Below are 17,031 nucleotides of genomic sequence, written 5' to 3'. Positions count from 1 at the left end.
TCTATTGATTGGAATAGTTTCAGAAGGAATGGTACCAACTCCTCCTTATACCTCTGGTAGAATTCAGCTGTGAATCCATCTGGTCCTGGACTTTTTTTGGTTGGTAGGCTATTAATTATTGCCTCAATTTCAGAGCCTACTATTGGTCTATTCAGGGATTCAACTTCTTCCTGGTTTAGTCTTGGAAGAGTGTAAGTGTCCAGGAAATTATCCATCTCTTCTAGGTTTTCCAGTTTATTTGCGTAGAGGTGTTTATAGTATTCTCTGATGGTAGTTTGTATTTCTGTGGGGTCGGTGGTGATATCCCCTTTATCATTTTTAATTGCGTCGATTTGATTCTTCTCTCTTTTCTTCTTTATTAGTCTTGCTAGTGGTCTATCAATTTTGTTGATCTTTTCAAAAAACCAACTCCTGGATTCATTGATTTTTTGGAGGGATTTTTGTGTCTCTATCTCCTTCAGTTCTGCTCTGATCTTAGTTATTTCTTGCCTAGATCACAGACTGCTGTGCTAGCAATGAGGGAGGCTCCGTGGGCCTGGGACCCTCCCGGCCAGGTGTGGGATATGATCTCCTGTTGTGCCTGTTTGCTTAAAGCACAATATTGGGGTGGGAGTTACCCGATTTTCCAGGTGTTGTGTGTCTCAGTTCCCCTGGCTAGGAAAAGGGATTCCCTTCCCCCTTGCGCTTCCCAGGTGAGGCGATGCCTCGCCCTGCTTCAGGTCTCGCTGGTCGGGCTGCAGCAGCTGACCAGCACCGATTGTCTGGCACTCCCCAGTGAGATGAACCCAGTACCTCAGTTGAAAATGCAGAAATCACTGGTCTTCTGTGTCGCTCACGCTGGGAGTTGGAGACTGGAGCTGTTCCTATTCTGCCATCTTGCTCCGCCCCAAAGCATTTCAAAAAAAAAAAAAAAAAAAAAAATCAACCCAACAAATGAGGCATAGGAAGGATATACCTCAACATAATTAATGTCCCAAGTCCACAGCTAACATCAAACTAAACAGTGACAAACTGAAAGCTTTTCCTCTTAAATAAGGAATAAGTTGAGTTTGCCACTCTAAGTTCTTCTATTCAACATAGGATTGAAAACCCTAGCCGGAATAATATTCAACATAGGACTGAAAATCCTAGCCAGAAAAAATAGCAAAAATAAAAAAAATTAGAAATACAGGAGATGAAGAAAAGAAGAAGGAGAATGGGAAGCAGGGAGAGGGAGGGGGACAGGGAGGGGAGGAAGAAGAATAAGAAGGAGAATGAGGAAGAGGAAATAAAAAAGAGGAGGAGGAGGAGGAGGGAGTCCAAACTGATTGGAAAGGTGAAGTAAAATTGTCTGTGTTTGAAAATGACATGATCTCATACACAGAACAAATTTGGAAAAGATACATGATAAAAAATTAACATACAAAAATCAGTTATAGTTTTATAAACTAATAAAGAACTCTCCAAAACGAAATCCAGACAACAATCCCATTTATATCATCAAAAGGAATAACTCACTTAAAAATACACTTAAGAATTGTAAAGATTCTTGAGACTTGTACAAAAAATACAATTAAGAATTGTAAAGATTTTTACAATAAAAACTACAAAACATTAATGAAAATATTAAGAAGACGCAAACAAATGGAAAGATATCTTTATCCCATTTTCATGAATTAGAATAATTACTATTGTTAAAATATCTATGTTACTGAAAACAATCCATAGATTCGATGTTATACCCAACAATATCCCAATGACATTTTTTTACATACATAGGAAAAGAAATTCTAAATAAATATGGAAACACAAAATACCCCAAACAGACAAAGCAATCTTAAGGAAAAAGAAACACAACAGGGGGGATCACCGTATCTGACTTCAAAATATGCTACAAAGCCATAGTAATCAAAACAACATGGTACTGGAAAAAATAAAAATAAAAATAAATGTCCCAGAAATAATTCCATGCATTTATAGTTAAGTTGCCTTTGAGAAGGGTACCAAGAATACACAATAGAGAAAAAGTAGTATCTGCAACAAATGTTTGAAAAATCCGATATTCACATGCAAAAGAATGAAGCTAAACCTTTATCTTATACCACATACAAAAATCATCTCAAAAGTGATTAGATTTAAATGTAAAACCTGAGGCTGCAGGTTTTATAAGAAAACATACAGGAAAATCTTATTGATATTGGTCTTTGTAATGATATCATGAATATGACCCCACAACAAGAAGCAACAAAATCAAAAATAAATGAAATTATATAAAACTGAAAATATTCTGTAGAGCAAAGAAAACAATCAAAAGAGGGAATAGATAAACTACAGATTGCAAGAGGATGGCTATAAACCATTTATCTAATAAGGGGTAACATCCAAAATAAATATGAAACTTTTACAATTAAATAGCAAATAATCAATGAATAACCTGAGTACAAATGGGCAATGGATTTGAATTGCTTTTTCTCCAAATAAGACATATGAATGCCCAACAGATATATAGAATGGTGCCCAACATCACTAATCATGAAGGAAATGCAAATAAAAACCACAATGAAATGTTACTTCCACTTGTTAGTAACACTATTATAAAATGGAAAGATAAGTGCTGGTGACACTGTGGAGAAATAGAAACACTTGTACACTCTTGATGGCAATGTAATATGGTTGATGTACTATGGGAAATACTAAGAATGTTTTTTCAAAAAGTTATGAATAAAACTACCATATAATTCAGCAGTCACACTTCTGGGTATATCTAAAAGAACTGAAGCCACGATCTTAGAAAGGCATATGCATTCCCATGTTTCTTACAGCATATTCACAATAGCCAAGCTATGAGATTAACCCAAATGTCCATCTATAGGCAAATAGACAAAGAAAATGTTGTATATGTGTACAACAGAATATTATTCAGCCTTAAAAATAAAGACGGAAATTCTTGTCATTGCAACACTATAGATGAACCTGCAGGACATTATTCTAAGTGAAATAAGCAGGACAAAGAGGGACAAATACTACATAAAACCATTTATATGATGAATTAAAATAGTCAAACTCATAATACCAAAGAATGAAATGGTGGTTGCCAGTGGCTGAGGGAAAGAAGAAAAATGGTATATCATTGCTAAATAGAAGTAAAGTTTTAGGTATGTAAGATGAAAATGTTCTAGAGATCTGCAGTACAACATAGTCCTATAGTCAATATAATGAGCACTTCAAAATTTGATGAAGAGAGTAGTTCTCATAAGAGTTCTTACAACAGTGATTTTCGTTATTTTTACTAATATATGACAATATTGATTTAATGGGAACAGCTTGAGAGTATATTTTGATACAAATAAAACGATGTCTTTAATTATTCTTGTTTTGATATTTTTCTCTGCTATACTTGGGCATTTGTTTCATTTAAAATATAAGATATTTTAATCAAAGTGAAATAAGCAATACGTTTGTTTCTAATTACTAAAACAAGCAGTGTTTATCTTGTATATATGATTAATACTACATACATTAACATATATCTAAAATAAGGAAGTCTAATCTTTTGGCCACCCTGGACCGCACTGGAAGAAGAGTAATTGTGTTGAGACACTCATAAAATACACAAACACTAATGATAGCTGATGAACTTTAAAAAATTGCAAAAAAAAATCTCATAATATTTTAAGAAAGTTTGCATAAATTTGTGTTGGGCCACGTTCTAAGCTGTCTTGGGCTGCATGTGGCTTGCAGGCTGCAGGTTGGACAAGCTTGATAGAAAATGAATTGTTTTCCTAGACTATTTTGCACAGCAGGGATATAATAATCTTAATAAATGTAATTTGGTAAGATAAATATTTGCATTTTTTTAAGTATTGCTCATGGAAGTTTTTCTCAAAATTTAGTCTTCTGAATTTACTAAATTATTTTAGTTGTTTATTTTAGATATAAATGTTTATTTGCTCTGTTTAGTAACCACATAATTTAAATTGAGATATTTATAATGTGTGTATATGTATATACTTGCTTTAAAAGTAATCTTTACTATTTTATTTGTGTGTGTGTTATCATTTTGCAATACAAAAACCTGTATTCTAAAAACATAAAATCCTACAAAATTGGGACTCACTTTATAAGTATGACATTGCATTAACTGGCTTTACTTTCTTAATTAAAATTACTTGTAATATTTGTAGATAGGTAATAGATGTAAACATAAATACATAGTCGTCTATAAAATATTAAAATATATTAATTATAATTATAAATATAATTTTCAAAATAATTCAAATTTCATGGTTTTCAACTAGTATTTTAATTCATACAGTAATTTTGATTTATTTAACCCCAGAATGACATTCAATTTTACATAATAAATTTATTTGGGTGGAATAAAAATGTAAAAACAATCACAACATTTTAACCAAGGTATTTTTAATGCAGAAATGATTTGCCTTTAAGAATTATCATACAGCTTTAAAATTTGTCATGTAAAGTCATGTAAAGTCCTGTACATATTTAAATGTGATGCAGGAATATACTGATAATATTGCATTTGTTAATTACATTAAATAATCATCAAAGAGTATAATACAGAAAAAGAAAACATGGACTAATTAAAGGGGATGGCAAGATAAAACTAGTAATTGTGGTATCTTCCAATTAGATTGCAATTGCTATAGGATCAAGCTATAACCTTCTAAGACAGTTTCCATGACCATAGAACGGGTCAGGACATAGCTAAAAGCAACATGATCTTGGACGCTTAGCATTTCATGGGTTGCTAACTAGATTATTAGTGAAATGTTTTTATGTTCCTCTTTCTTGTTGTCATGTGTCATGGGGGTCTTTATTTGAGGTCCTACTTTTTTCTAAATTTCTAATGTAACACAGCAGTTGGTAGCTTCCCCATCCTCAACTTTAGCTCTATTTCCAACTTTTCAGGACTGACCTTCCATTTATATTCACCAATCATTAGAAAATAAATTTCTGTTCAGAGTATCAGTTAAAAACTTCTCATACATATCACCTATTAGCCATTAGTTGACCTTAAAGATAGGCCTCAGATAAAAGTTGTACCCAGTATGAATAAACTAGTAACCATGTCTAAGAGGTATTGTGTATGATTTAACAACTGAAGATGAGTTCATACAAATATACATTGAACTTCAGCTTTTGTAGATTTTTATCCTTGTTATATCTCCTCTTGTACATTCTCTTAACAGTGTCCATATGTTAAATTTGAGGTGATCCAGGTCTTCATCATCTCTTCCCTTGTTTACTATAATAGTCTCCTAATACGTCGCCCCGTCTACGATCTCTTCTACTTATATTCCTTACTCTTAATTATCTCATTCATTTACTTTTTAATGATTAAATGCTTAAAACAGCTATTTTCCATGCATTATGTGGTGCAAAATTTCATGAAATATTAATAGAGGTTATCCTTTGTGCCATCCTGTTCCCTGAAAAATAAACAAATATAATAAAGATTAAATATTATTTCAATGATAAATGCATTTGGTAGAATGAAGCTAAACACTATTAAACTCATTTTATTTCTTTTATATCCTTTGTTGTTTCAAGCGTAACAAGAATCTCTAAAGGGAGGCAGTGAACATAGCATTTTACACATGGATTCTCGCTCTCTAGTTTGATCTCATGACACAAATAGTCCATGATGCACACCTCATTTTGATTCAGCTTAAAAGATCGATTTAATTTATTTAACATGTCATTGAAAATACTTTTCTCCTCTAAACTCCACACATCTCTATAGGAATCAGGCATCTGATTGCTTCTTCTTATGTGAAAAAAGTATTCACTTTTTTCTGACTCTTTTGTGTTTTCCCTTGAAGTTTAATTAATTCTCTTATCCATCAAAGTTTTTATGTTTCAAGGAAAAGCTTGAATATGATTTGATCATCAATCTTTAAAATATTTGCAATATTATGGAGAAAAGATTTATTTATAGTTTGTATCTTATAATTGTTATTTAAGTTTGAACATATTTTCTTTCACATTTTTGTTTTCCTTTTTACTCTTTTGAATTAAATGAAAATATATTTTGTTCACTTTTCTATTAGTCTTTTAATTGTTGCTTTTTAAAAAAGTGCTTTGTAAAATCTGGATATTATTTCTTTGCATATCTACAAGTTCAATATATTCTCCAAGTATGTAGATAGTATTTAAATGTATTTCATTTTCCCTAATAAAATTAATGAAAATATTTATGTTGTTATTTTTGCTTTTGGACATCTGGAATTTGTAACTTCCTTAAGAATGTGTTTCAACCAGATCATGTAAAAGTATGCCCACTCTCACACTGATTTTTCTTCTACTTGTTAATAGTTTCTCTTTTTATGCTTAGCACGTTAACATATTTGAAGTTTATGACATCAAATAGTGATTCAAGTTATTTTAATGTAAAGCAAGTCATGTTAAGATCACTTCTTGAACAACCTATGCTTTTGTCATTGATATGATGTGCTTAATTGAGGTTTATGTTATATATATCCTGACTGGGGTACACTGAGATTTTGGGATCTGTAGATTAAAGCATAAATTAAATTTCAGAACTTTCATTATTATTGTTTATTTAAATGTTTTCTCCCTTGCCTCCTGGGACTACAATGACAATATTGTATATCCCTGGATATTTTCTAATATGTTTTTGAGGCTCCATTCATTTAAAAAAAATTTTTCTCCCTTTTTATTTTTTCCTGACCCTAACTTCTGCTAACTCCAACCAATCCAATAGATTTTATTTTCCTAATCTATTCATATATTAAGATCCTAATTATCTCTAAACTATTGAACACATTAATAATTCTTTAAAGACCTTGTCAGTTGTTCAAACATGTGGGCCATTTTTGCATCTTTTTCTATACTTAATAAATTGTCATATTTTCTTCTTCTTTGCATGTGTGGTAACTTTAAGTACATTATAAACATTGATTTTATGTATTAAGGAGTACAGGTGGAGTAATCCATAAGGAGTATGTTGATCTCTTCTAAAGAGTGCTGAATTTTGTTCTGTCAAGCAGAACCAGTTATTTTACTAACAGGCTGCTTTAATATCATCAAAGATTGATTTTAGGCTCTGTTAATGTAGACATAGATTAGCTCTTACTTTATTTTCTAGTTCTTCTAAGATATGGTCTTTCTGGTCTCAGTAGAATGCCAGATCTTATAAGGTTTTCCACTCTGGCTGAAGCAAAATTATAAAGTCAATGTTTCCCAAATCCATGTGGCCACAAGACTCTCCACTCTTAGCTCAGTAACAACCACTCTCTAATATGCTTCATAAAGTCTTAGCCTATACATGGGCATCCCAAATCTTGGCCAAGGACCTTCAGTGAATCATCCCACATAGTTCTAGACACCATAATTCCCACCTGGACCTCTGGATAGGCTTTTCCTTTCCAGCACACTGTTCCATAAGTGTTGTTGCTTTAACAACCCCAACTCCAACGTTTGCATCCTAGCTTAACAGGACCTAAGTCTCTGCTTAGTCACCATCTCCCTATGCCACAGGTGGGATGTTGCTTCCACACAGGAGCTACAGTGCAGCTTGTCTTCTCTGTTTTCCTTCCAAAAGAGATTGCAGTTCATTGTCCATGATGCAACACCTGAAAACAGTTACCTCAAGGGTTTGGTCCAATTGTATACTTGTTTATAGTGGGAGGGCAAGTCTGGAACCCCTCTTTTGCTGTGACTAGAACCTATCTCTGACTGGAACAGTCAGCTGTGATTAGATTCCCTTAGGTATGTATTTCAATCACTCTTCTCTCCATTTCTCCTGATTTGTTTCACTATCACAGTATTTTTAATATCGACTTATGTTCTTTCCCTTTATTCTGCTTTTTAAAAATTGTCTTAGCAAATTTTAGATAAACATGAAAAGCAGTTCAACTTTATAATAAGGTGTGCTGGAATTTTGGAATTGACATCAGTATAATATCAAACTTTGTCATTTGAGAAAATGAAGTAGCTCTGTTTATATTCAGTTTTTCTCTTTTGATTGTGCGTGTGTATTTAAACACAGGTTTTACATGTTTTCTACTAGATTTATTCTCAGCACAAATTTTATGTATTTGTTAGTATTTGAGTAATATTTTATATTATAAATTATGTTTACCATTTAATTTATGAATATGTTGGGTTCTTCTTAACATTATCTAGACCAGAAACTTCTGATAAATTTTTTGAAAAACTTCTCTTTATCTACATGTTGATTGTCTTTCTACAGTTATTGTTATCAAATTGCATTATTCTCTAAAATTCTTTTTATCAACCAAGTTGTCAGATATATTTACATAGCGTTGGTTTAAAAAACTTATTATTTTTAACTTACTAACTTACTGTTTTGATTTTCTATAATTCTGCTGTTTCTGCCTGTTACTTTTCTCAGATACCACACATATTTCCTTTGTTGCTAACTTTAGTTGTAAATTAGATATTAAGCCTTAATTAAGTATAATGTTTTCTCTAGTTTCTGATAGACAATATTAGTCAAGTAAATTTAATGAATACTACATTTTTATCAAATAATTTTCGATTTCATGGTCTACTGACAGAGTTTTATGATATGCATTTTAAAATACACTAATGTGATCTATTTAAGATAGATAGAAAGATGATAGATAGATAGATAGATAGAAAGATGATAGATAGATAGATAGATAGATAGATAGATAGATAGATAGATAGATATCCCAGTGTTTAAATGCTCTTGCAAACCTGAGATAAATCATATTTGGAATAATGTATTCTTTTTAAGTACAAGTTGTATAATACATTTTATATGTGCGATTTAGCTTATACTTTCCTTCTCTCATTTTTGTCTTTTGTTGTTGAAATTGAATTATACTAGGCTCATAATGAGGTGGAAATATTTTCATATATTTTATTTAATGAGGATAATTCATATAATATATGACATCTATGGTTTTTAATGTTTGCAGAATTCCTAAGTTAAATAATTTCAAATTGTTATTTTTTGTAAGGTAAATGTTTGAATAAATTTTTGTTTTCAATTATTCTCAGCTTATTTCTATTTCCTAAATATTTCCTGTTTTATATTTTCTTAGAAAATCTGTCATTTCAGAAAACAATGAAATTCATCTGATTCCTGTAACAATAGTATCTCTAAAATAAATGACTAAACAACAAATAAATACTACTTATAATTATTTATACAATAAATCATTAAATACATATACCATTTCTTTACTTTTTGTCTCTAATATCTTTTATTTCTATCTTATCTGTATTTTCTGAATTGTATTTGCCAATTACTTTCCTGTCATCATTGATCTTATTAATATACTGGCATTGATTTTTGTTCATTTTCCTTGGTTTCGGTAAGTTACAGTTTATCTTTACTAATTTTTTTTATTTAATCTTATTCTGAATTCTTTTTTATTTGATTTTGGAACTTAAAATTTGTTAATATTTACTTTTCTTTTTTGAATAAACATATATAAGGCTGTATACTTCATTTAATGTAACATTTTAGCTGTATTTTACAGTCACTTTAAATCTAATGCTGTTATTGGTAAATTTTATTGTTATCTGTGACTTCTTCTAGGTTCAGTAATTATTTAAATTATATTTTTAGAACTTCTTATTAGACAAATATGTTAGCTATATATTCTTAATTTCCGGTGATTTTGCTTTGTGGTCAGAGAATGTATTTCATGTCACTTGTTCTTTATGTAATTGCATTAATACTTGCATTAATACAATTAATACTTGTATTAATATTTAAAATATGTGTGAAAAGATCAATCAAACTATGATATGCAATAGGTCTCTCTATATTTAGTAAATCATGCTTACTAATGATATTATATAACTAATGTATATATGCTTTTTTTCTTGTTGTATTAGCTTTGGGAATAAACTTGTGGATTTTTCTTAATGTTTTTATACTTCTAGCAATTTGGAGGATTTGAATTTAAAAATATTTTAGCTACTTTCATTTTCACAATTTCTTCCTGACAGACTTTTTGATAAATATGAGCTACTCTTTTTTGTATTTATTAATGGTTCTTACCATAAGTTATTTGTGTCTAAAATTAGTGGTTCCATCATCTCTTTATTTTGTTACAATTTGCCTCATGAATGTTTTCCCCCTTTTGTAATTTCATCTCTTGGTGGAAGGCAAGTGGAGCCAGCCTGTCACATGGCAACAGAGGAAGCAGGAGACAGAGAAAGAGGTGCCAGGCTCTTTTGAACAATCAGATCTCATGGGAACTAGCAGACCCAGAACTCACACATTATTGTAAGGATGGCAGCAAGCCGTTCATGAGGAATGTGTCCCCATGACCCAAATACCTCTCACCAGCCCCACCTCCAACACAGGAGATCAAAGTTTAATATGAGATTTGGAGGTGACAAACATCCTGACTATATTAGTAGCCATACAAGGAAAGTGAAAGAAGGTAAATTTCATGTCTGGTCAGCGACCTGGGTTAATAATCCTAACCTTTTTAGACAACCATACATTCCATATACATCTTGTCCTCTGACAATACCATATTTTGTCAGAGATACTTATCTACTAGGGTGAACCAAGTCTTTCTTTACTGGATATAGGAGTGCTAGGTGCCATCCCAGTCAGTCTCCTGGTTTCCAGACAGAATCTTCCTTAGCTACATCTTACAACAACCTGATTTTTCCTTAGTTACTGGGTTTAACCATCCCAATCTCTTACTCACCTATTGATTCAGTGGCCTGGGGAGCCCAAGATGCAGAAGGGAAAATTTATACTTGAAATTAGGACTGTCAAACCTTTCAAGCTCAAAGTTTTTATAATTTTAAGCAAAAATTATTTGTATTATAACAATGAGAGGGGATGCTGATACCAGGCCCAAGCATAAAGCAGATCTATGATTTTACCTTTCAATAAGTCATTGGGATCTTTTAATGAGGACATAGACTCAGGTGACCACTGATGATCTTTGCTTTGTAATCATGAACTCATCTAAGCCCTCTCCTTAAGTATGGGCAGGACCTGAGACATGATTCTAACCCCTATAACATGACAAAGATGTTACAATGAGAATTCTGTAATTATGTTACATTATATAATACATGTACATAATACATATACATATGCTACATAATACATATGTTACATTACATAATACATGTACATAATACATCTTATTATTAGACTCACTCACTCTAGAGATCCTCTGTGCTTACTTGATGGAGAAAACAGCCATGTTGAGGAAGTCTATGTAGAAAAGAAGTGTCAGTGACCTCTAGGACCTCTAGAAGTGTGGGTGACAGTGTCATCCAAGACCTGAAGACATCATGTGGGAAGTCAAAGCATCCTCCAAATGAAAGCCACGAAGAAGCCAGAGTCCTCAGTTCTAGAGACACACAAAAATGACTTTTCCAAAAAATGGATGTGCTTGGGTGCATATTGTTTCACGAGCCTTCAGACTAGAATGTATTCTGGCCAACAACTTTATTGCAGCCTTCTGAGACTATGATCAGAGAACCCAAGCCATCAGAGAACCGATTTCTGAAGTACTGGCCTACAGAAATTAGTTGTTTAAAGTCGATAAGTCTATAGTCATCCATTACTATTAATAGCAAACTAATTAAGGTACTAGTTTATTGATTGAGGTAGAAATGATGCAACAGCAAAAATAAGTACCAAGGGGATTAAGTAACATTTCCATGTGATTTACTTCTAGACCTGTTCACTCTTTTTCAGATATACCATTTGTATGTAACGATGGAATGCTGATGTACATAATTTATTTTATGATTTTTGAGAGGCATAGTCAGTTAATGGGTTCACAGTTGATTCCTAGTCCCCATTCTCTCTTAGGAGATGACTCTCAGACAGAGAATGTTTATTGGAAGTTAAAGTATAATTGTGCTTCCATGCAATGGCTTTCTGGGCTCTAAATCTTCAATTGGGCTAGCTAGAGAATCAATAGATCATTCCTTTTAGTCATTAATATTTCTACTACTATTAGATCTTCTGCCTCCTAAAGCCAAAGAAGCAGAACACCGTGTCCAAAACCTCAGACCTAAAGCAGAGGCTTCTCTTGCTTTGGACCTGAAGCAAAGCAAGTAGACCAATGAGTTTATCGGTAAATTGGTAGATGGAGAACACTTACATTTTAAGGCAATGTCTTCAATAAAAGGACCTATCAAAACGTATGCCTTTTTCTTAGTGTAAAACTGTGCAATCACCGTAGAAAACAGTATTGCAGTTCTTCACAACATTAAAGTAGAACTATCATGTAATTCAGTGATTCCACTTCTGTGTATATATCCGAAAGAACGGAAATCAGGATCTTAAAGAGACATCTGCACTCCTATGTATATTGCAGTATTTTCTTCAGTAGTCAAGATATGGAAACAACCTAAATGTTTATTGACAGAATAATAAATAAAGAATATGTGATATATATATATATATAAAAAAAAAGAATGTGCGATATGTGTATAAAAGAAATTATATATTATTATATTTTATATTATGTTATACATTTATATATTTATATTAATACAATATAAATATGTTTATATAATATGTCATGGGTTTATATAATATAAATATTATTTATATTATGTGTTTATGTAATATAAAAATATTATTTATATTAATAGAAACAGAGAGTAAAGTGGTGACTTCCAGTGGCCAGAAGGGAGAGAAAAACGAGAAGTAGCTGTTTAATGGACATAAGTATTTAGTTATGCAAGGTGAACATGTTCTAGACATCTGCTGTGCAACATCGTACCTATAGTTACCAAATACTGCACTGTACATTCAAAAATTTGATGAAAGATATATCTTACCTTGAATATTTTTACCAAAATATTAACTGATTAATTAAAAATAAAAAAGAAAAAAATTTGAATAAAATAAAAATTAATTGTATTATTTATTCATTTATTTTTGAGACAGAGTCTCACTCTGTAGCTCAGGCTGGAGTGCAGCAACTTGATATTGGCTCACTGTAACCTCTGCCTACCAGTTTCAAGTGATTCTCATGCCTCAGCCTCCAGAGTAGCTGGGACTACAGACATGCGCCACCACATCCAGCTAATTTTTGTACTTTTAGTAGAGACGGGGTTTCACCATGTTGACCAGGTTGGTCTCGAGCACCTGACCTCAGGTGATCCACCTACCTTTGCCTTCCAAAGTGCTGGGATTACAGGCATGAGTCTTTGTGCCAGCCAAAAAAAAAAAAAAAAAAAATGAATAAAATAAGAACTTTTCATAAAGGCAATTTCTTAACACAGTCAAACTTATATACTTATTTTCACTAATGTCATAGGCCACTTAAAGTTTGTAAGATTTATCTCCTACCCTCTGACAATGAAGACATCTAGTATACTGGCTGTTTTTTGCCCTGTACATTTAATAATCACAATATCACATATGGAAAAGTGTGTTGGTATATGCATTATCAAGGTAATTAAAGTTCTTCCTAAGTATATGGAAAAGGAGAGTTGTGATTCTTCTGTAGCAAAACATTGAAGTGAAGCTTTTCTCCCCTTTAGCAGAACATAAACAAGTTTGGATTTCCCTAATAATGTTGCTTTTTTTACAAAGTGTTATGGGAAGTTGACAGCTTCATACTAAGTTTCATGGGATATGTGGATTTTCTGATGTAAAAATATCACATCTGGAGTATCAGCTTCAATTATCTTCATTGCCTGATTATATTAGTGATAATCTAGTTATTGTCTGAAATCCATCTGGCATTTTTATCTTCCAAATAAATTAATTTGTAATATAATGGAATCTCTACTCTTTAATATTTCAATTTTTTCTATTTTTTATTTTTATTTTTTTTTAAAAAACAGAGTCTCGCTCTATCACCATGCTGAAGTGCAGTGGTACGATCTTGGCTCACTGCAACCTCTGCAGCCTCTGACTACCTGGTTCAAGAGATTCTCCTGCCTCAGCCTCCTGAGTAGCTGGGTTTATAGGGACGTGCTACCACTCACGGCTAATTTTTGTATTTTTAGTAGAGATGGGGTTTTGCCATGTTGGCCAGGATGGTCTCAATCTGCTGACCTCGTGATTCACACGCATTGACCTCCCAAAGTGCTGGGAGTACAGGCATGAGCTACTGCATCTGGCCTATTTCAAGTTTTGAATGTGATGGTGATATCTGAAAATTCCTTAGGAATGCAGTATAGCTTTTTGTGTAGCACTGTGTTAGGTGCCTGGTGATAGTTCAACTGACACATTTTTTCTTAATACACCTGACTCTGTGTGAGTCAAGACCTCAATATGATAACTGTGACAGTTTCTGAATATATCTTTTCCAACTATGTATTCTGAGACTGAAGAAATAACTAAGTTTAGCCCGTCCATCTAATGAAACACACTAGGGTATGGATGTGAGCAAATATACAATTTATTACCTGGCTTTCAAAGGTTTAGTCTCTGTCTGGTGGATGTTGTGGCATTATAGGATTGTGAGGTACTTACTTCAATTCAGGGATCATATTTAATAACTACTGGAATGTTTTTGGTATTTTTCATTTTCCAATATCTAATGCTTGCAAAAAGCATGGATAAATATTTCCATTATGGACCTGCAGCAATTTTACAGCATTCTTTCTTAAAGAGTCCAGCCTTACAATCAGTGAAGCCTCTGAATTTCTGAACTAATTTAAATAAAATAACTTGCAGAGAGAGCATAATAATATATGATGACTCAATGCAGATTTCTACACAAAAGATCTGTATATTTTCTAATTAAATAGACAAAGTAATAACTCAGTGGACTGCTCAACTGTTTCATACATGATACCTTCATACATTCATACCTCATGATCAATTTTTTTTACCTCCAGAGTTGTATGTACACTCGTAAATCAACACTCTACCCTTAGAATCATAACCGGAGCCACGAAATTTTGGGGGGTAAAATACCAGATTGTAAATAATAGAGTAGTCTTTGAGAGTGTGGGGTATATGGTCTCTGTCATAATCACTTGACTTTGTTGTTGTGAAAAGAAACCAAAAATAGATAATGCATAATCAAATGAATGCAGCTGTATTACAATAAAACTGTCTTTATCCTTAAAAGGTGACCAGCTTAACTGGGCTACTAGCAGGGATCTATAGTGACACTAGTGTCTGCATTGTCTTTGGTACAATGTTGATAACAGATACCAAAGAGCTCAATTCAGTACTATCATCAGAGTCTATAGTTTGCTTAGCAGAGAGCTTTAAAAGTTTACTATAGGTTTTCTTGTCAGTGAATGTCTTAAAATGTCATAACGGTTTGGCCTTGATAGAGTCACTGCATAATTGCCATATATATTACTATTTAAAAAAAAATCCTCTACAGTATTCCTGGGAAATACTAGCATTACAGATTCTAAAACTCCTATTAATAGAGGCTTACATTAACCCCTAAAAGAATTAGATCCTCACCTTTGGATTCTTTGTAAATAGAATCATACCAATTCATTTCACCCAGTTCAACCTTAATCTGACACCCTTTGAATCTTTTCCTATAGGTATTCCCAAGGTACTTTTCCATATGTATTAGCACAATATTATCATTTATTTGATGTGTGATATATCTTTTAAGTACAGAACTTGTGATTTTCCCTTTGGGCCTAAATAGAAGGAGTAAGCCTGGAGAGAATAAAGCATGGGAGGACAGATCCTAAGGAAAAATAGGCATCATATTGCAAAGCATCTGCTCCTGGTAAAATCCTGGTGAGGATTTTGAAGAGATTTGCTTCAAGAGTAGGCAGGTTTCCTCATTGGGGGCGTTGATGCTTCTGCAATCAAAGAAGACTTAAGGAAAAGTTCAAGTTTCTTGGCTTTGATCATGCCCTCTAATTGTCTCCAAGTCTCAGAGGTCCACTCCTACCCAACCAGGCCTCATTCGTAGCATACTTTTATGATCTTGTGTAGCAAACAGGCATTATGTTGTATATCACAATTAGATTTAGGACGGGATACTTCCATGTGTTTGTCCTGATGCTACTAGAGATAAAATATATTTTAGGTCATAAAAGCTTCCCAGTTCTTTATCTGTGCCTTGAGTTTGGAGTCATAGGCCTGAAGCTTTTCATTGATCCTTTGTACATTCTCAAGCCCAGCCTACACTCTTTATAACTTCCATTATTGCTAAAGCATTTTTTAACACATCTAGTTAATGACCCACATCTTTGTCTTTGATCAGCTCTATATTCTATGTCTCTACTTTGGATATTTTGAATAAATGTGATCTCTATATTTCTCAAACATGTTAGGCTTTCAAATTCCCATTCTGATGTCGGTATCTTGGGGTCATCCCTAGTACCAAACACTCAAATCAGAAAATGTATTTACATTTCCTCAATGTTGAAGACATTCATCATGGTTGTTTCCATTGAACATAATGAATGAAGAAATTATTTACCTAGGTATTGCAGTATTTGGGGAACAAATTAAATAATAAGGCATCCAGTTGAGAAAGGTGGAGTCCATTACTACTTCTAGGCCTGAAGGGAGAAGGGGAAGAAATAATATACCTGGAATTCACAGTCAGCATGGCAACATGAGTGACTGTGTTGCACGGACTAGCTCTTGGAGGAATATATGAAGGGAAAGTGCCATATGAGTAAGGGAATAGGAAAAATAATACACCGACCTCTTTTTCATTCTTCATTGTTCAGACATGTGTTTAAAGTCCTGAGCTAAAGAATCCAGGAGTGACCAACCTGGAGATTCATTCCTTATCTATGAGGAACCCCATCCAATCCCATGGAATGCAGGCTGTACAGGGGATGAAGGCCCTACCTTTGGAGTTAAATGAAAGTTGCCAGGTGGAGGTTATTAGGTGAAGATTGCTAAGTGAAAATGCTATGTAAACTGCATGCTGTTTACAAGCATTGGTTGTTCTGCTATATATCTCCCTGCCACTGGACCATTCTTGCTTGTAAGTTCCCCTTGATAAACCCTATATCATTCATTGATTCTCGGTCTCTTCTTCAGCCTCTAGAACATAGTGTTATTCCTATTGAAGTCAATAGGGATCCAACATGACATTCATGCAATATAAGACTGAA

General features: G+C 33.0%; 1 protein-coding gene across 1 annotated transcript in view; it reads left to right on the top strand.

Annotated features, from left to right (window-relative positions):
* KLHL1 (kelch like family member 1) overlaps window positions 1-17,031 on the top strand; it is a 431,623-nt gene that overhangs the window by 121,392 nt on the left and 293,200 nt on the right. The gene's annotated exons all lie outside the window — the stretch shown is intronic.

The sequence above is a fragment of the Theropithecus gelada genome, chromosome 17 (genome assembly GCF_003255815.1).
Source record: "Theropithecus gelada isolate Dixy chromosome 17, Tgel_1.0, whole genome shotgun sequence".
Taxonomy (NCBI): Eukaryota; Metazoa; Chordata; class Mammalia; order Primates; family Cercopithecidae; genus Theropithecus; species Theropithecus gelada.
The sequence above is the reverse complement of the archived record's forward strand: the minus strand, read 5'-3'. Positions and strand labels throughout refer to the sequence as shown.